Source organism: Silene latifolia, chromosome 10, assembly GCF_048544455.1.
Source record: "Silene latifolia isolate original U9 population chromosome 10, ASM4854445v1, whole genome shotgun sequence".
Lineage (NCBI taxonomy): Eukaryota > Viridiplantae > Streptophyta > Magnoliopsida > Caryophyllales > Caryophyllaceae > Silene > Silene latifolia.
Window position 1 is genome coordinate 144,729,379 of NC_133535.1, and position 22,017 is coordinate 144,751,395.

General features: G+C 36.7%; 2 pseudogenes; both read right to left on the reverse strand.

The window, feature by feature from the left end:
- Window positions 1–4,961: 4,961 nt before the first annotated feature.
- Window positions 4,962–10,838, reverse strand: LOC141606167 (2-alkenal reductase (NADP(+)-dependent)-like; annotated as a pseudogene).
- A 99-nt stretch (window positions 10,839–10,937) lies between these two features.
- LOC141606166 (2-alkenal reductase (NADP(+)-dependent)-like) lies at window positions 10,938–14,620 on the reverse strand (annotated as a pseudogene).
- Window positions 14,621–22,017: the final 7,397 nt, after the last annotated feature.

Sequence of the window (22,017 nt, forward strand, 5' to 3'; positions counted from 1 at the left end):
AAAAAATCTAAACTTGGTTTTAACTTGAGAACATCATGTTTTAAGTTGAAAACTATGAATATAAACTCAAAGTTTTCAATATAAAATCATGAGTATTCAAATTATAAATATTGATTGAAGTTTAGAAGTATTAAACTTACTTTTGAGATCTGGAACATTGATCATCTTCAAACCTAGGTGGTGGTGGCTGCCGTTGAGGAGTTGTCGACATTAGCAATCTACCTCTTTTCTTTTCAATTGATTAGTAGTGTTTGAACGACAATCGCGAAGGTGATGAGCTCATTGATCCTCGAGGCAGTAAAATAGACGAGGTGGTTGCAGTAGCGGTGATGGTGAGGATGTGGTTTTCATAGGCGGTGGAGCCGTGGAGGACATGGGGCGATGTAACGTGGGGTGGTGGTTGAGGGAACGAAGAAGATGAGGGAGTATATTTGTTCCAGATCTCCTGATTTTAACCTTTTATTTTGGGCCAATTCTTTTATTGGGCCGTCCTATGCTATAGGACGGTCCTATAGAAGAGTTACTGTATATAATTTAAGATGGGTCCAATTATGAATAAGCCCAAACTTTAATTCACCTCTCCCTTCTTTATTTCTCCTCTACTGCTTGCGTTCTCCCTGGACAACTCAAATCCAACCTCTAAGCCACCCATGCCCATAATCATGAATTTCTTGTCTTGACCCAGCATTCTGGCCACACCTATGGAGTATGGACGACGATTTCCACCACGACCCCAAACAACGACATTACTTAAACCAGTAAGTTGTTAAACTAAAATCGTTAGTCGTAAAACTAAAAACCATATTTCACAAAAGTAAAGTAAAAACTTTAAGATTTCAACAGAAAAGAATAACAACTTTCCATCATAATTATATGAAGTTTTGAAACTAAAATTGTAAGTTTTGAAATTAAAACTTTCAGTTGCTAAACAAAATATATTTCCCAATGAAATACCATAGGTAAATCACAAGATATATGTAAATGTTTTGAGCTAATTTAAAATGTAATTTTTAACATTAAATTTTCAAAGTTCTCAAAATAAAAAAAAAGTGAGTATTCAAGATAAAATAGTCAGTTATGTTGGAAAATATTGTGATTTAAGAATTTATTAATAAGTTTTAATATTTGAGTAATTATATTAAATATGGTTTATTAGTATTTATCCTCCATTCATTTCAATGGTCAATGGTTTTTATGAAGGTGGTCAATCACATTAAAGTTGGTAGTAATAGTTGTTATTAGCCCAAATTGTTGATTACACCCTAATATGTTACAAAACTTGAAAATTACCCCCTAATAATTTTTTTTTTAAAACTTACCCCCTAATGTCTTTTTTTCTTCAATATCAACACCAGAACTAGATTCCGGTCACAAACTCTGGTGAACTTGTTCTATTCTGTTCAAAAGAGATGTTACTTGACTATTATACCCTTCTATTATGTATCTCAATTCACTCTTTACCATTCATCCTTTTTCTTTTCTATTTCTCTGTTATTCTTCTTCTCTCTCTCCCTTCTCATCCTTCTATATTAAGTTTACCCAACAATGTCTTCCCCTTCTGATTGCTTGTACAACAATAAATTTGAAAGACCCAAATTAGGCTATTGTGGTAAAGAAGTGAAGCGGCTAACCTCTTGGACGAACAAGGACCCTGGAAGAATAAATTGAAGATGAACGGTGAAAGCCTTGGTGATGAATAGTGAAAGTGTCGGGTAAAAACAATGGTTAAATTAGGATTAAGTTTGAATAGGGACCGGATATAAGGCAAGGGCATATCGAACCAAAAAACCCTTCTCTTACCGGAAAAAACTAAAAGTGTTGATATTGAAGAAAAAAAGACATATTAGGGGGTAAGTTTTAAAAAAAAAGTTATTAGGGAGTAATTTTCAAGTTTTGTAACATATTAGGGTGTAATCAACAATTTGGGCTTGTTATTATCACTAATATACACTTAAACGTTTTGCACACGTGAGGTAATAATATTGGCTTTTAATGTTAATTAAGGACATTATCTTTACTACAATTGACCACCATTATGTTGAGCTTTGTACGTTATGCTTTCATGCATATATATATAGAGAGAGGGTACTATACTTTTGATAAGACAAGTTAAGAAATAACAAGCTTTGCTCACATTAATCCTTTAATGGAATATTTAGAGTTATATGTTTCATACGGGTGAAATCTATACATATTGCTATACTTTCAAGTGTTTTGACACATAAAGTATTATAAGTTACTTTAATTATAAATGTATTATTGAGCATCGGTGGTCGTCGGTTCGGGGGCTCCTATTGCTGCTACCGAAGGAGTAACGGGTTGTCGTATCTTGGGAGAGGAACGCACTATTTGGTAACCAGTGCAGTGGAGGCGTTATCTCTCTTAGGAAAGCGCCTAGCGCGATTCGACCCAGGCTAGCTACATCTTTCTTCTCCACTCTATTTTATATTATTATTCTTTTATTTATGCCTTTTATATTATTGTATATTGTTGTAATATTATTTACGGTAATATAATGCTCCACCTTTTCTAACAATCTAAGAGAGATAAGACGTTACAGTTAATAATATTATAACGTGCTTTCGTAATTAGCTAAATAATGTAGTCTGCGTTTGATTTAATATGTTGACTAACTTATTGTTAAAATTGAAACAAACAATGGCTATATAAGGAGAAAATTTAGTGTGAAACTTGTCTAGGAGATTATAGTTTGCCTGTGTTTTGAAAGTTTGCCTACTTTGTATACTACGTATTGTGTATTTGTGTTCTATGCATTCTTCTTATATATACTTCCTTGATCGATATTAATTGTGGACTTGGCTATTATCTAAATATATACATATATTGTCTTTTGTGTGGATTGTGATTTCTAAGTATGGAATTATTATTGGTTGTTATTTTTTACGATCTCCATAAGCACCTTGTTCATTTACTATTTCTTTATTTGTATAATTCACCTTTTGTCTAACATTTGTAGATGGTTTGATCATATTTGATCATATTAATTTCTTAAAGTTATATATCACGTTGTTAATATCGAGAATTTATAGTTGTTTAATTTGTTAATTATTATGGACTTGATAAATGTGGGGGTTGTTTCTGACTTATGAGTATGTATGATCTTTGATTTTAGTGATTTGTGGATCATTTTGGTTGCAAATATTCATGTTTGTGGAAAAAATATATAATTTTTTTTTTTTTGGGTGATGAGAATTATGTTATGAGTTATTTACGGTTATATTGCTCCACTTTTTCTAACAAGTTATGGTTTAGAAGCATCAATTTTAATTTTAATTCTTGATCTTTCAAGATCAATTTACAAAACCTGATTGTACTTGGTGTTCATCGCCATTGCCAATGTTCATCTTCTATAGTGTGATTATATGTGGAAGGAGAAAGAAAGTGGACCGCTAATATTGATGACGATTGACGATGGTTGTAAATGATGTTGGGGCGGTGTAGACATAGGTGATGGTGATGGTGGTGTTGGTGGTGCTCGTGTTGGTGGAGGTAGCGGTGCGATGAGGAGATATCAGTGGTAGGTAGTGTTTATCACACTTTGGTGCTTTACATAGGAATAGAGGGTTTTCAATTAATTTGGGCTAACTTTTTCTATTGGGCCCGTCTTATAGCATAGGACGGTCCTATAGAAGAGTTGCTGATAATTTATTTAGTGAAATGGAGTTTGGAAATAAATATGGAATAGAGGTAGTAAATTTTATTTTTAACAAAAGTCTTGATTTATCTTCAACCCTAAATTAAAGGTTAATTTCGATTTCGGGTCAAACTTTTCAGGTTATAACGTTTGATCCTGGACAAGAACGGGTCAGATCGAATTTTAACGGTACTAATTAGAATTGCCAATCCATTCGGCCGGCGAAAAAAATATACGTAACATACAACGTATTTTCAAATTTTACAAAAACCCAATCTGCCACCTCATCCTTAACCTACTAACCCCATGTATTTGGGCCAAAAAAGACAAATTATTGAGTCCGTAACATAAATTGTTGTGTAAGACCCTTTTACTCAAAAGACTAGCCATTAATCAAAAGCCCAAATACTCGATAAATTTGTATAAAAATATTTTATTTTGATAACCAAAAGTTTTAGATTGATAACTTGTATATTTAAATGTGTTAGTTTTTATCATTAAATATCGAGTTGTTAAAATAAAATTAAAATATAAATAAAATTATATTTTATAATTGGACTTCTCTCTCCTTTTGGGACAGTCCTATGCTATAGGACGGTCCTATAGGAGAGTTGCTGTTCACGTAAAAACTCTTTCAAACTCGTAAATGAGAGCGTATTTCAAAGGGAAAAAAAAAAGTACTCCCTCTGTTCTTTTTTTAATTGTCATTTTCACTTTTCGAGCTACTTATTTCTCACTTCAATATCTCTCAAAATATATGACTAAATATATTGAAATGTATATTCATATTAAAACTCTATTCGTAAGAAATTTTATGGTGTAATTTTTATAATTTTTCGACCAATATATTTTTGTATAAATTGAATTCAAAGACTCACCTCGTAAATTGAAAACGTCAATTATTTAAGAACAGAGGAAGTATAAAGGAAGCTACAAGAGCGATTTTCATGCTGACGGAGTGCGAATCCATGTCGAGTTAGTTGACACCTGAAGTGCATTTTCAAATCTTGAACACTATAGTTAAGAATGTATTTATAAATGAATCTTGAAACACGCCCACCGACTCCGTGTTAACATATTACTTAATGCCTCAAACTCTCGAAAACTCCCACCATAAGTGATCTCTAACCGGATCCAACGTAGGAAAGACCATATATGGAACTATAGTATATGATCTAAGGTCGGGAATTAGAGGAAGGGGAACAAGGAGAAACGCTATTTAAATGTACTCGGAACATTAGCATCACTCTCAGAGTCTCAGGGCATACGTTGGACATATAACAATTGAACGGGACATCGATACAAATGTAAAATTATTGAGAACATGCTCTAACTTAGAGTTCATCGTACAAGAATCTAAAGATCCATCACTAGTCCAAACACCAAAGAAAAAAGACTAAAAAGGTGCCCTAAATTGACATTTGCATACTCACAATCACAAAAACAACAAATTTCATAGTAGGTTACTCACGAGCTACGACAACGAGTTGCTTGCCAACATTTTTGCCAGAGAAAAGACCAAGCAAAGCCGAAGGAGCACTTTCTAAACCTTCAGCCACATCTTCCACATATGAAATCTTGCCCTCCTTGATTAGAGGTAAGATCATCTCGAGATACTTTGGGTAAAGATGATAATAATTGTGAGTCAGGAATCCTTCCATCCTAATACATTTTGAGATAAGGCAAAACATATTGTGGACTCCTTCAGGCTCCACCAAATTGTACAGCGAGATCAATCAACATACTGGAATACGGCCATGGAGTCTCATATTCACCAAAACAGCATCAAGCATCTTCCCTCCGACATTCTCGAAATAAATGTCGATGCCCTCAGCGAAACACCTAAGCAAATCAAATCTAATCAATTTCTTGAACCTAACACTATTAACAATAAGGATAAGTAAGACAACTCAAGCCTGCCAACGATAAAACATATCCAAAATAACGAATGAGTTAACATAAGTTTGTGTCATCCATCGTAAAGATTTTATGGATAAGAGAATATATGCAATAAAATAAAACTAGGACGAGTGCAAGTTCGTCCTAGTTTTTAACAAAGAGGGGCATAAGCAAGATTTTCTTGGTGACTTATAAAATGGAGAGAATCTTACCTCCTTAATGTTGCATCTAAATATTCCTCTTCCTTATAGTTGAAGGCCTCGTCAAATCCAAATTTGTTTTTCAATAGATCAACCTAATAATTACGAGGAAACTGAGAATCACATAAAAAATCTTGAAAATCAACACAACAACCACCCCAAATCATTACCCAAATGCTTCAAGGGCTCCTGCAAATAGTGCGGAATGGGGTAGAAAGAAAACCAGGTCTAGAATACGGTGTAAAGACCAATTTACTTTATTTCATCATAAACCATTATCAGAGTAAAAATTGGGTCTTTGACTCGCTTTAAAGCCGAAACACTCTTTTTTAGCCATGCGAAATGAAAACACTTGAATAGAAGCAAGGTAATACAAAAATCTCCACGTTCGACTTATTCATACGACAATTTCAACTAACAATTCACTTCGTTCACAAGCTTTAGCTGTAGTCCTCGTGATGACACAAAGAATAAATTAAAGTAACATACCTTCTTTTTGCAACCAGCACTTCCAACGACATAGCAACCGGCTAATTTTGCAAATTGTCCAACCAGCTGCCCGATTGCCTCCGATGCAGCGGACACAAACACTCGGTCTCCCTTTTTAGGTGCCCCAACTTCATAAAAACCAGCATACGCCGTCATACTGGGCATGCCTATGGAACGACATAAGCTAAGCATATAATTAAAATTGCTACATTATTTAAAGCTTGTACTTTGAACATGTTCATTGACTTGCTATTTTTATAATAATTTATATATTTAAAAGTGAGCTAGTCTAATAATTAGTGAAGTCGTGTCATCGTATAATTGTTTTTAATATTAAAGCCGACTTAGACTTTTAGGTCAACGTTTAAAACAAAGTTACTAGTTGGCGTTATTGGATTTTTACAAGCAAATACATAATTCTTATTACTATTAATATTTTCGTTGTGCAAGAAGGTATGCCATTATTATTATTATTATTATTTACTATGTTTTTTTTTTTTTGATAAAAACCCGCAAGGGCTAATTCCTTACTATTAAATCATCACTTGCCAAAGACAATAGCCAGTTTGGAATGTTAACATGCCAACTACACCTACCAGCAACCCATGATATCGAATGAGCTAAACCATATGCCACCTTAATAAACATCTACGAACGAAATTAAAAGAAACCGACTCAAAACAAATACAAATATACAAAATGTCTTTATAAATTAAGAAAAGCTCACTGCGACCGATCCGTCGATTCTTCAAATCATCAACCACACCACAACAATCGCTCTCGATCACGACTAAGAAAATGCCTCCACGCTTCGCTTTCTTCAACCCCAGTAGCACCGCCAACGCTTCAACCAACTCCGGAGTGACAACCCTTGCATCTTATACCACCACTCTGAGGCATTACGACAAACAACCGCCAACCCCGTACCCACGCCCTCGGCCATACCCACATCGACATTGACTTTGAACCACCACCACCCCCCGGCCTTTCCCAACCCTTCCCACCATCATCCATCGCACTCCCGCTTGTCCCCACCACACTACCGTCAACGACACTCTATATCTCCCAAATAATATCCCTCGTCCTTCGTATCACCTCCTCTCCACGCCACTATCAAAAATTACCTTATTTCGTTTCTCCCAAATGGCCCAACACCAAGTCATAAATAACCCGCATTCTCTCATATCCAAACCTCGCATCACCTCTTCCGCCTACTCCCTCACCCGCTCAAACCCCGCCTTAGGTAGGACATCCACCCCCAATCCATCCCATATCCCTTCCACCCACCCATAATCCCAAACTACATGAAGATTAGTCTTCACACAGTTCAAACAACGAGGACAAGCAACGAGGACAAGTATTATCCGTCAATTCCATACGGGCTGCTATATTCTTCTTGGTAGCTATCGCATCATTAAATAGCTGCCAGAAGAACACTTTGACACGGGGCAAAACCGGAGATTTCCAAATTTTACCCCAAAGCCACTTTTCCTTCTCATAGTGTGACTGCCCCGCCTCTTCCCGAGTACTCCCCTCTGTAAGAAGTCGATAAGCCTCCGTAAGAAGTCGATAAGCCGACCTGACCGTATAGTTGCCATATTTCTCCGGCTCCCAACACCAATCATCAGCCGGTCTAGCATCACTAATACAAATTCGTAAACACGAGCACTTTCAGAAGGAAGGAATAAATCATTTACCTTATCCATGTCCCAGCCGTCCCCATTCGCATTAAAAAGCTCAGCCACGCGCATCTCCAAGATCGTTGTACCCCTAGGTGATATGACCTTCATCAAGCTCGTACCAGAAATCCAAGGATCACTCCATAGCCTCGTACTCAACCCATCCCCTATACGCCTCCGTGCCCCAAGCCAAACCACCTTCCTCGCCTCCCAAATTCCACGCCATGTATAGCTTGGATTCGGTCCAAGCTTCGCCTCCATAAAGGCCCTATCATGAAAATACTTACCCCGCATAACCCTAAGGGTAAGATTATTGGTAGCCTTGAGACTAGACTTTGGTAAGTCTTGAGACAAGACTCACTCAAGACTACCAATAATCTACCCTAGTCTTGACAAAGTTTTAAGTTGAGTCTTAGAAATTCAAAACTCAACTTAAGATTTTGGGTGTCTTGACCCCACCTTAAAAGAAAAATTATCCAATGAGTGGGTAACATGTGTCCTTTCTTTTTTTTAAAAAATAAAGTGGAGTGGAAAAGTAGAGTTTGTTGTATTTTGTTAATACTTATCGTGAGTCCTAGCTCAAGGTGTACAAAAGCCTACAACTAATACGTCAAAAAGACTAATAAAAGTACTAAAAAATATTTCTTTTTTTTCATATAAATAAATACGATAATTATTGAAGAAATACTCTTCTGGCAGATAGACGACCGTGTGTATCATTCTTTTTTATATAAATACGTACGGTTATTATTAGAGAAATTAAAAAGCAATAAAGGACAAATTAAATGATCCTCAACACCAAGCAACCATAAATATAAATTCCAGTTTTTTGATTGAGTAAATGTTACCGGATTACCTTTATTTAAAACTAAAAAGTTCCAAGCTAAATCCCACACAAAAGTTATAAGAATAACCGTTCACCAAACATTACTAAAACTCTAGTTTTTGCTTTTGGTTCAAAAGGGCTCACTTTGTCGCCGGCTAAGAATTGAACTCTCAATTTCATGATTGAGATAAAGACTTAAGAGACCTCTTACTGCTTGAGCTAATTCTCGTTCTTAGATTACTAAAACTCTAATAGACAAAGAAGATTACCGAGAATTCCTGTGTAGTAGGAAAGAGGAACGTCCGTATCATCGATTTTGAAAAGCATTAGTACCTCCGGTGAGGTTATAAGAGTGTATTCCTCGCATCCAGTAAATCCCCAAACCAAGTCACTCTTCTTGTAATTTGGATGATTCGATTCCACAACTTTGGACACTCCTATACTTGTAAGTGGGGGATTGTTGGAAAATATAGGGGCTTTTTGCCTTTGGAGTGTTTCCAATTGTCCCACATTGGTGAGGAAAAGGGAGTTTTGTGGGTTTATATGTACCCACCCTCCTTACCATATCACTAGTGGGTCAAGGTGCTTAATTCAGCTCGCACGCGTGCCCGTGCCCGTGCTCGTGATTCGGGATTTGCCTGCGGCGGGCTGTGCCTATCTTTTTGGGCCGCGGTTTTGTCATATGCTTTCTGTTTTGGACTTGGACTTGGTCAGTCAATGCAGTTAGTGGGTTGAGAGCTTTGCTCCTCCATTTACTCAGTTGACTGCTGCGTTTAAGGGAGCAGTTTAGGCTCCACTAAGTCCTCCGTCTTCTATATAAATAAGAGCTCCTGCTCATCTTATTTTTCATCAATCAGAAACATATGTCAATATCATTCTCTCTTCCTCTCTTACAATTTCTGGGTAAAGTAATAATATCGTTCCATAGCTCTTAATCTCGAGTGGGCGGGTTTAAGCGCTGTAGTGTAAATCCTTGGGGGACTACCGGCAACTGCTGATCGCCACCACGGTCGTGCCGAAATAGTTTTCAAGGCAGTGGCCTCCGTAACACGGCACTACGAATCGGTTATATATTCTGATCTTATCTCCTTTTATTGTTACTGCTTCGTTTTTTGCAACAACAGCTGCAAATAATAATTAATCAATCAACAATTAAGCTTATTAGGAGACAACCAACCGTAATCTTCGTAATTAAACAGTACGTGACATAACAACCAAGGTTAAGCAAGACACTACGATTAGGACAATATCAATGGTTGTAGTTTCATACAGTATGCATGAAAATATGAAATAGTACGGTATGAATTACCGATCCAGGAGTGAAGGATTCAAAAAACGAGAAACGATCATGAGTGGACATACGACTTCTCATGTAAGGGTCACATGACAAGTAGAGCTGTAGAGATTCTTGAGGAGAATACTAGTAGTATCATTTGGAAGTTTGAGGGTAATCTTGGCATCCCGAATCTCCATGTCCGACTCTTTCGGAAATCCGACGACATAGTTCTTCAACACTAGTTGCTTGTTATTCACTTCTTGGTGTTCAGCGGCCATCTTTTTTTTTTTCTTAGGTAAATAAGTGGGAATAATAGTGTAAATTGGATAATAATAGGGAGGAGTAGAATAGACAGTACACAAAACATGGCATGCTCTACTCATGTACTCATGTTCTCATGTTTACACTAAAACTCAAGGACAACTGGAGTTAAATTAAAGGCCACATAAAGGATAATGTCCCTATTCCCCTATTTGGGAGTTCAAGGGCACATAAAGGATCCGAATTGAATTTCAAGTTTTTTTTAGCGATAAAGACCTGAACTTATGCCGTTTAGCGTTAATGACATCTCTACTAGCTTTCATCCACCCTCCGTCACTTAGCACATTATTATAACATTCATAAAAATTCATTAGTTTTTACTTTTCGCTTCTAAACGCATGCATCAAATCATTATTTACCCGAAATCCATTGGAAAGAGTCTTGTTAAATTTGTCATACCTTTGTTACGGAGCCTGTATCAATCCATACAAAGATCTAACAAGTTTGCATACTTTGTTTTCTTGACCCGGGGCAACATATCCTTTGGTTGACTCATGTGAACTTGTTCATGCAAATCTTCATTCAAAAGGTAAGTTGATGCCCATTTAATGTACAACAAAATCATGAATCGAAGTTAGTGCAATAACAGTGACGACACGGAATGGGATAGAGGATCCTCACTAGTGCAATAAAAGATCTAATCGTACAAGATTCTAAATAGGCATCACCAATCCGAGAAAAAAAGACTAAAAAAGAAATGCCCTCAAATGATATTTGCATACTCAAAAAAACAGCAAACTACCTAGTAAGTTCCTCACGAGTCACGAGCAACGACAACGAGTTGCTTGCCAACATTTTTGCCCGAGAAAAGACCAAGCAAAGCCGAAGGAGCACTTTCTAAACCTTCAACAACGTCTTCCACATATGAAATCTTGCCCTCCTTGATCTGTGGTAAGATCATTTCCAGATACTTTTGGTAAAGATGGTAGTAATCCACAACCACAAACCCCTCCATTCGGATACGTTTTGTAATCAGGCAAAATAGATTGTGGACCCCTTCATGCTCTACGAGATTGTACTGCGAGATTAATCCACACACTGGAATACGACCATGTAGTCTCATATTCACCAAAACAGCATCAAGCATCTTTCCTCCAACATTCTCAAAATAAATGTCGATGCCCTCAGGGAAACACCTAAACAAATCAAATATAGTCAGTCACTGGAACCTAAAACTGATCACCGTAACCAGAAATGAGGCAGCTGGAGCCTATCAGGATACAACAAATCCCAAATAATGAGGGAGTTGACATAAATCTGTGTCATTCATCGTAAAATACTACAACTGGAATGGAGTATACAAACGACACGAATTCAGAAAATTAACCTATACAACTAGAAAATAAAGAGGGTCGTACCTCCTTAATGCTGCATCCAAATCTTCCTCTTCCTTGTAGTTGAAGGCCTCGTCAAATCCAAATTTGTTTTTCAATAGATCAACCTAAGCCCAAACACAACGTAAATGAAAATCAGATGAACAATCTTAAATAGCAACACAACTACAAAATCAATACCCAAATGCCTCAAGGGCTCCTGCAAATGGCAGCAAACGGTATACAAGATGACCCACAAAGAAAATCGGGTTGAGAATAAGATTTAAAAAGCAATTTCGCTTTGTTCCATCATGAAGCGGTAACAACGAAAAGTGGGTCTTTGCCTCAATTAGAAGCGTAAAGACATCTTTCTTTGCCACTCGAAATGGAAACACTTGAATAGCAGCATAGTAGCTACGTAGAAATATTTGGCAGGATAGAATGCATGGTGAGTAGGTAACATACCTTCTCTTTGCTACCAGCGCTTCCAACAACATAGCAACCAGCTAATTTTGCAAACTGTCCAACCAGCTGCCCGACTGCCCCAGATGCAGCAGACACAAACACACGGTCTCCCTCTTTAGGTGCTCCAACCTCATAAAACCAGCATAGGCCGTCATACCGGGCATGCCTACGGAGCGGCATAAGCCAAAGATATAAAATTATTGTTTGGTGATAACAGAAGGGTACTGTGGTAATAATATAGTAAACGTACAGAGAAGCAAGACTGCCACCTTCCCTTGGATCTGTTTTTGCAGGCATGCACACAACATCCTTACACGCTTGTAATTTCATTTTATCGGAATATATGAATACTATTGAACAAATTAAAAAGCAATAAAGAACAAATGATCCTCAACTGAAAACAACTACAAAGAAATTCTATGTTGTTAACTAGAAGTTACTGGAATACATTAGAAAGACCTCGTCTTTACCCCCACAAAGAAGCTAGAAGAACAACCATTCACCAAATTTTTAAATAGAGCGTTCCTATTCCTTTAAGAACTACGAGAACTACACACTAACCAAAAATAGCTAAATTACGCATCTCTTTTCATATTAGAAACGAAATTTTAAAGCATCATTCAAGTCCTTTAACATCCAAGAAGCATCACAACACGCCATCGCCCAAAAAGCCTTCATATATTCATTTTTTTCTCACACCTCTGCAAGGAGGTTCTTTGGCATGTCTATAGATTTATTGTTTGGTGATAACAGAAAGTCATAGTCCTAGCCGGCAAGACGGCAAATAATGTGCCGCCTAAGATCTACTACACGTGAGCTTTTGTAACATTCTAGATTCTATCGCTTTCCTTTCACATCTTAGAATTTCAGGTTTCTTCTTATATAGGCATCACATCAAATCATAACACACAAAAGAGCAAGTAAAAATACCTAGAATCCCTGTGTAATAAGAAAGAGGAACGTCCTTGTGCTCAATTTTGAAAAACATCTGTGCCTGTTGGGGTGATGTAATAAGAGTGTACTCTTCCCATCCAGTAAATCCCCATACCAAGTCACCTTTCTGGTACTTTGGATGACGGGATTCCAGCACTTTGGACACTCCATAACCCGTAATAGGCTGCAAACATTCATAACCACAATCATCAGACAAATCATTTTTTTTTAACTGAAATTCAACTATTCTCCAGAAGTGCATGCACAATCCTTGGTTTCAAAACTAGACATCAAAACCACATCAAGATCAATATGTACAAGTTTCGAGTTTAGACTACGATAGCCAATATTTAGTTCTATGAGTTCATCTATAAGTTCAGATACGTATATACATGTACAAGTTAACCTCTACCTTCCCTCAAACCAACAGCTCGGTCCTTCACATTCACAAAATCCCGAGTTCCCGAGATCTTACTTCAAATTTCTCAAAGAGGCAAATGAGACCATAAAAGTGATATCTTTCAATCCTCAACGGTTGCAATAACATACAAATGTACGCAACCTTATCCCTTAACCCTCCATTTATAAAACACCAGCCACATCAACAATTTAAATACCTCTCCCTTGTCTGCAACAGCTTATAGCTTATACTTACGAATTTAAACTTAATTACTTCATTGTTACACAAATAAATTACTACTCCGTTTTTGATAGTCCGGTACAAAACAAATACTAGTCCCTCCGTCCCAATTATTTGTTTACACTTTGTATTCATTGTGAGAAGTATTTTAATTAATGGTAAATGGTAAACTAATGACCGAGATGGAGGAAGTAAACCATTGCCCAATATGAACCTTAATTAATCGATTAAAAAATCATAAAATGGGACATTCACAAGTACTCCGTATTCATATCAATCATTTATTTACATTTGATAAAAATATTCTCTTAAAGAACATACGAAATAAAAGATAAACAAATCATCGATTATTAAACCCCCAAAAATAGTAACATCATCAATTAACAATGCAACTAAATAATCGGTGACATCATTAAGCAAGGTTAAATAAACAATCATTGTTTCATTTAAAAAAAGAAAAAACCAAATAACACGTGAAAACAAGGAGAACAAATGCGGGTATCAAAGGTAAACAAATGACTGAGACGGAAGGAGAATAGTATACCGTTCCCGGAGTGAAGGAATCAACATAAGTAGGACGATCAGGTTTGGTCATACGACTTCTCATGTAGGGGTCACATGACAAGTAAAGATTCTTAAGAAGAATACTAGTATTATCATTCGAATCTTCTGGAAGTTTGAGGGTAATCTTGGAATCACAAATTTCCATGTCGGACTCTTTCGGAAATCCGACAACATAGTTCTTCAACACTACTTGTTTGTTCCTCACTTCTTGTCCTGCCGCCATCGTTACTTTGAACCTTCGACGGGTATGTTTATTGTGAAGATTGTTTTGAATTACAAAAAACCGTCTCCCACAAGTTTTTGTGCCGGGGGTTTTGATGATTGGGGTTTTGGAGAATTTTGAATGAAATGTGTGATTAATAACGGTAGCCAGGTAGGAGGGGGGTATTTATACAAGAGTGAATTTTTTTCTAATATTATAGTTTTCTGGTAACACATTATTAGCTAATTCTAAAGATCTACACCCTCCATTCAACTCCACTTTACATGTATTCTATTTCTGTCCATTCAACTCCACTTTACAGGTTTCCTTATTTGGCTAAAAAAATGACAATTCTATCCTTATTGAAAATCTTTATTTACAAAAAATGTCACCCAAACTCCACACTAACCCACCATAAAACCCCACCTTTATGTTTTTTTAATATTTTTAATCTCTCCTTTCTCTTTCCCCATGTACTTTTAATACTTTTTTTAATCCGCTCCTTAATATCCGTGTAAAAACCAAAGTTGCAAAGTGGAGTTGAATGGAAGGAGTACAAGTTTGCATAATTTGTTTTCTTGACCCGGGGAAACATATGTTCTGGTTGACTCATGTGAACTTGTTCATGCAAATCTCTATTCAAAAACAGTTAGTCTTGTTGAAGACGGGTCGGAGCAAGTGACGGGTAATGTCACTCACAAAACGGATAGGGGAACAAGGTGGGGGCACCCCATGTGCTTTCCTCTCTCCTCTATTTGGGTCATTTGTGAGAGGAAATGGTATCCGTCACTCCAAAGTGGCGAATATGTGTCGTCTTCAATGAGATTTTGTGATTCAAAAAGGCAAGTTTATGCCCATTTAATGTAAAACAAAATCATGAATCGAAGCTAGTGCAATAAAAGATACTAAATGGGACAGGAGATCCTCACTGGTACAATAAAAGATCTAATCGCCTTGAGCCCTTGACAAATTAGTAATAGGTGAATAAGTAAAAAAAAAATACTCATTTGGTTTGGCATTACCCCCATACAAGTCTAAGATATATGTTGTCTTAATCCTCTACTTCGTGTGTTCTAACCAATAGTTTAATGTGAGGGAAAATTCAAACATAGATAACCTATTGACTAAAATTGAAGAACTAGCAAAAGCTGTTGTGGCCGAGAAAAAGGATTACGCCTTGGATGTATTACCTCATATCCTTTTAGTTTTTGAGTTTATATGTATTTTTTTTTTAGCATTTAAATTTTATAAGTTCTATAGGAATAATTTTTTTATGGCAAAACTCAAAATTAATTGAATTTATAAGTATAGTTTTTGAGCAATGTTGTATTTTTTTTCGCTTAATGTTTAACTGAATGGGCTCAAAAAAATTATACTAAAACTCATTTTTTTTTTAAAATAAAACTCAAAAAATTTATCATAAAACTAAACAACAAAATTTATGTTATAACAGAAGCAAGAAAGAACAAATAAAGAACAATAAAAGACAAAGGCACATATTTACATGGTTCACTAGCGGTGTGTTAGCTACGTCCACAGGGCAGAAGGGAGAGAGTTTTATGATATGTGAGGAGTTTTCAGATTACTGTAGAGGCTTAGAGAGTTTATATAATACTCTCTAAGACCTAATACATAATGACCTGAATGGCCTAATAAAGGCTCAAGACAGACCCGCATAGTCATTTGAAGCGACGACTAACAGAATCAAGGCACAAACGCAACAACCTAGATGTACTAACTCTGATGTACAATCTATGTACTGGTTGTGGCTTGTGGGGAGCATTAGGGTAGAGTACGGATCGGGTATTTGATCCAAAGTGCTAGTTCAGATCGAATATCCATATTAGAAATCCTGAAGTAAGATATCCAATATCCAAACCAAATGTCTCGGATATCCAATGTTCGTAATAAATAGATGTAAGAACGGAATTCATAATTGTTATTGATAGTTCGTGCCTCCAACCATTACAAATTTACAATAGCTCCGTATTTATAGCACTCTAATATATCTAAACATAATAATAATATCTTCTAATAATGTTAACATAATAACTTATTGCATAATCCGGATATTATTCTAATTACGATATATCAGAATATCATAATCTTCTCGAACCTCCCCCTCAAACCCATGGTAATTTGTCAAAATTTCCATGGGTTTGCCAAATAAGGAAAGAAGAAAAATCCAATTCTTCAACCTTTAATCTTCAATCTCCGATCTTCGGTGTACGGAAACGTCGTAGCTTTTCGTACCCGTCGAAATTAAATCCAAACTTTTCGAACTCGTTGAAAATTCGTAATCAGGAACGTCGCAATTTTTCGAACCTGATGAATTCGTCAAACGGGAACGGGAAAATCATTCGTCTAAAATACTGAACGACAAAGAAATAAATCAAAACAACCATTGATTACTTCAATGCTATGATCAAATTGACATCACACCATCAAGTGGCGTGAAAATTGGGAGGAAAAATCGGTGCATCATCATTGTCGTCGTAGTTTCAAGTCGCCGGAGCATGGCGATCAAGCGATATAAGGTCGGAGAACAGTCGTGCAAAGAGCAGCAACCATAGTCGCCATAGTCATCGTAATGGTCACCATAGTTGCTGTTGTTCGATGTTTCGGAAGAGATCGTTGATTGCATTGAAGATCACAGGAACGCCAAGCATTTCGAGCTTGTTAAAAAAAAACATTGGACGGGAACGTTGTCGTTTTTCGGACTCGTAAAAATTCAACGAAACGAGAAAGTCGATCTTTTTTTTTTTTCGTTTGTCGAGTTCGCTAAAATTTCGTGTCAGAAATGTCAAAGTTTTCGAATCTGACAAATTTCGATTTAACGGAAAATCATCCGTTTAAATGCTGAATGGCAAAGAAGTAAATCAAAACCACCATTGATTACTCCAATGCTACTATCAAATTGACATCACATATCACACCATTTAGTGGCGTGAAAGATTAGTGTCGTTTCCTTGGATCTAAATCCTTGGATTCGTTTTTTTTTTTTTTTTTTTTTTTTTTTTTTTTTTTTGCAAACAATTATACGAATAAATGTTTTTTTTTAAATAAAGATCAAAGTACGAGTAAATTGAAATCGGTAGCGAAATCCCGCCGGTGGGCGTTGTATATCATATGCCCACCGGCAGGCGGCAAAAGATCGTGTGTTTAGGCCTCAAGAGCGTGAGGCTCTGATACCATAATAAATAGATGTAAGAACGGAATTCATAATTGTTATTGATAGTTCGTGCCTCCAACCATTACAAATTTACAATAGCTCCGTATTTATAGCACTCTAATATATCTAAACATAATAATATTATCTTCTAATAATGTTAACATAATAACTTATTGCATAATCCGGATATTATTCTAATTACGATATATCAGAATATCATAATCTTCTTGGGTATCCAAAATAATCGGATCGGATGCGGATATTCATCGGATATCCATACTTTTGAATTTACTTTAAAATTAAGTTTGAAACACGATTATATTCATAGTTTTACATGATGATTTTCTTTCGTATTCCTATTCCAATGTTCTCGCTATAAAATTTAAGTACCGCCTGGATATTTCTCTAATATTTTAAACATTAATTAAGTTGTTGTATCAAATAAAATTTTATTTTCTCGAAATTATACTAGAAAACTATAATTTCGGATCAGATCGGATATCCAAATGTTTTAATTCTAATATCCATATCCAAACCAAAACCAAAGATTTTGAATCAGATATCCAAACCAAACTTAACTTTCAGATCGGATATCCAAAACTTCGAATCAGATTCAGATCGGATATCAAATCAGTTTGGATAATCGGATTGTTTGCTCAGCCCTAGGGAGCATCACAACTATAAAGCTTATTTGCTTAGTTTGTTAAGGTTCGTGGCAACAGGGATTCAGGCGGAATGATCTTGATTCGTCTACAAAAACTGTGTGTAGGCCTTCATATTGTAATTTGATTTTTTGTGATTCCTGAGATTGAATTATCGAAATGCTTCAGTATTTGACTACTTTCTGAGTTCAGTTACAATTTAATTCTTTACTGTCCTCATGCAGTATACAACACTGCGTGCCTAGCACCAATTAGTTCTATTATGCTGAAAATCATCATCTTCTTTGATTCTGCACTTCCGAAGTCTAATTAATTAAGCTAGTGTAAATCCATTGAAATAACTGGTTAAGTAATTTATGCAGCTGCAACAGTCAACCCCGATTTTCTGATCCATGACTGTTCGTTAATGAAAATTGATTAAACGAACCTAATAGCAGAATGAAAATTTGGGGACATATGACATTAATCATAACGCTAATCTTCAATTCAATTCAACCAATAAATTTAATTATCATTAATGATAAACCACATACAATAATACAATCAGGGTTTCTTCACAACTAAATACAGAATCAATTAAATCAAATAATACCAGTAATACTACTTCCCTAACAATTTAATAAAGAAAACTCCATAAACAACAAACTTAACAGTAGAATTTGGCATCGTCAGCGACCGATATAAGGAACGCCAACGGACTTGCAGAGCGGACAAGTATTGTTAATCACCAACCAGTTGGTAAGACAATCAGAGTGAAAACTATGTCGACAATCGAGAAAGCACAAAGAGTCAGCCTCCTCATAGTCTTCCTGACAAATCGCGCACATATCACTCTCTACCCCGCTTTCGACCACGACATGGGTTTCGGTCTGAATCTGATACCCAACCAAATCCTTCCTCAATTCAGTAGCAACCTTACAACTGTTACTTATATATTCCAGTTCCTGTTGAATGTACAACTCCATTGCAATCCTGGACAGCTCCGTCTCCAAATCGGTATGGCCATTGTTGATGTAGTCGTGGTCTTGGTGAACGTAGTCCGCCATTAAAATTCGTGAAAACTCGATATCGAATTGTTGGATTAGGTTAGAACTGGTGCTTATTAATTCTTCAATCAAGGCTGCCTCCATTGATGAACTTTTAGAGGCGAATTAAGTTTAATGTTGAATTGAAATTGCAGAGAATTAATTAATTTCACAGACAGATTAATAATAATGTGTGATTGAAAAATTAGGGTTTTGGATTGAATGAGTTAATTGAATTGTGAAATTTAGAGGGAAGGGCGCGGGAAGTTTATATAGAATGCAAACTTTCCTAAATTTTCACCAACGGTAACTTTTTCAAAACTAAACTTGTGCGAATTTTTGGAGGGAGAAACATAGAGCGCGTTTAGCCGTTGATATTGAGAATGGAAGGGCGGTGGTCGGTGGACTCGTATTAGAGCCCGTTAAAATTTGACTCGACTTGTAAAGATAGTTTGGTCCGTCCTTTTTTTAGGGTCATGAATTCACTATTTATAAATTTTAATATGTGAGTTGGGATCCTACTAACATAATTTTAAAAAGCTCATTAATTTTGGATTAAAATATGACCTTATTTGCTTGATCTGGTAGATCAAGTATAAGTATATGTAGAGGTGGCATTAGATCGTGCTGGACCAGCACATCGTACCTTCCCCCAAAAATGGCCCGGCCCAACTCGTGTATATTGGGTTAGTCGTACAGTGTCTGGCCCACTCTCCCAAACCCACGCTGCGCCCTGCTTCTGGTACGACCATTTTCGTGTGCCTGATCCTTGGGCTAATCGTGCCAAACACGTGGGCCAGCCCAATAAACTTAAGTTTATTTTTTAAATTTTTTTTTGTTTTTTATAATTGTTGTATTTTGAAGAAATGAAATGAATTAAAATAAGTAGAACAAATTAAAGAAGGGTTATGCTCATTCATGGACATAATTTACTCAATCATGGACATGAATGACCATAATGCCTTTATCATTGGCGTTTGGTTCACAAGAGGGAAAGGGAAAGAGAATAAGAAAAGGAAACAAGGGGAAAGAAAATGAAATGAAACAAATCCCCTTTGATGTCATTTGTTGTTTGTTTTGCAAATGTAAAGAAATGGTAAGCATAATTAACATAATACACCACCCACTATTACAACAACCAACAACAAAGACGTACTCAACACCGACAGCCACCAACCTCCCCCTCGCTGGCACCCCGGTGGGCGCCCGACGTCGGCAAGTCTGCTAACGCCGGTCACTCCACCAACCCCCACGTGACACCCCTTTTTCCTATCTTCCACCCTTTTCGTTCCTTCTCCTCAGCCCCACAACCAACACTCGAAACACTATTAAAACAGCCCCCAAAATCCGAAAACCCCCACCTCCACCTCTCTAAACACCAAATCTGGTGTTTAGAGAGGTGGGGGAAGGGGTTTTCGGGTTTGGGAGCTGTTTTAAGGGTGTCTCGGGTGGTGGTTGTGGGGGTGGGGAGACGGAACAACAAGGTAGAAAACTGGCACGTGGTGGATGACGGTCAACCAAGGTTCCGGCGAGGGCGGTGCGGAAGGCGGCGGTATCGGTGATTGCAGTAGCTGGTGGTGGTGGGGGCGCGATAGTGTGGTATATATGACAATAGTAGTTCTCATGTATGGTGGGGAATGAGATTTCATTCTCTTGGGGGGTGAGGTGAATAGAAATAGAGGGTTTAGGGAGTATGGGAGGCAATGAAGAGGGGAAAGGGTATGGGAAAATGGTGAAACAAACAATAACAAAGGGAATGGAGGGGCATGATTCCCTTTCTCTTTTCTATAGACCCTTCACTCTTAGTTCAATTCAATAAATCTCTCAATTACTCACACCAACCAATCACCGATCTGACTAGCCACCGCACCACCTGTACCACCACATCTCTTCCAAAACACTGGTCATTACCTTGCCGGCTATACCACCCCCTCATGTACCATGTATACGTCGGAAATGTCATCCCTAGCACTGTGACATGCATATAACAAAAAAAAATGAGTTTTCAACTAATCCGATAAATCATAGCTTATCGAAAAGAATCCAGGAGATTTCCACGTAATGGAAAGGCAATAGCTGAAATTCATTGGGAGAATCTTGTTTTACTTCCAAAACTCGTCAACTTTTCTGATAACGGGAAAAAGGAGTAGATAAATGTCAAAACTTTGTCATCAATAACGACCATGCTATTTATTCAAACCCTAATCCTAAATTTATTAGTTTAAATTAATTTAATCATTCTAATTTGATATAGCATAATTAATAAAGTTAATAAATTACTCCCTCATATTCTACATAACCGTCCCATTGTAAAAATGACACAAGAATTAAGAAAGTGAGTTTAGACCACACAAAACGGACAATGGGACAGTTATGTGAATAGACGGAAATGGAATTGAATTTGGACCACACAACACTTACCAAAAATAGACAATGGGACAGTTACCCGACTAGACGGAAATGAACAATGGGACGATTATCTGGAATAGGAGGGAGTAGAATTTTTAGTTGACCGGCATGAGAATAGCGTCCATAATTGAGTAATTTGACGAACTTGATTGATTTTGTGATGAAGAGAATTAGAGAGAGATTGTTCATTTTAATTTTGGGGGAAGGGTAAATTATGGAAAAGTAATGGCAAAAAATCCATGGAAAAGAATCTTTGTCCATAAAAGAGCAACTACAACAGAGATGGA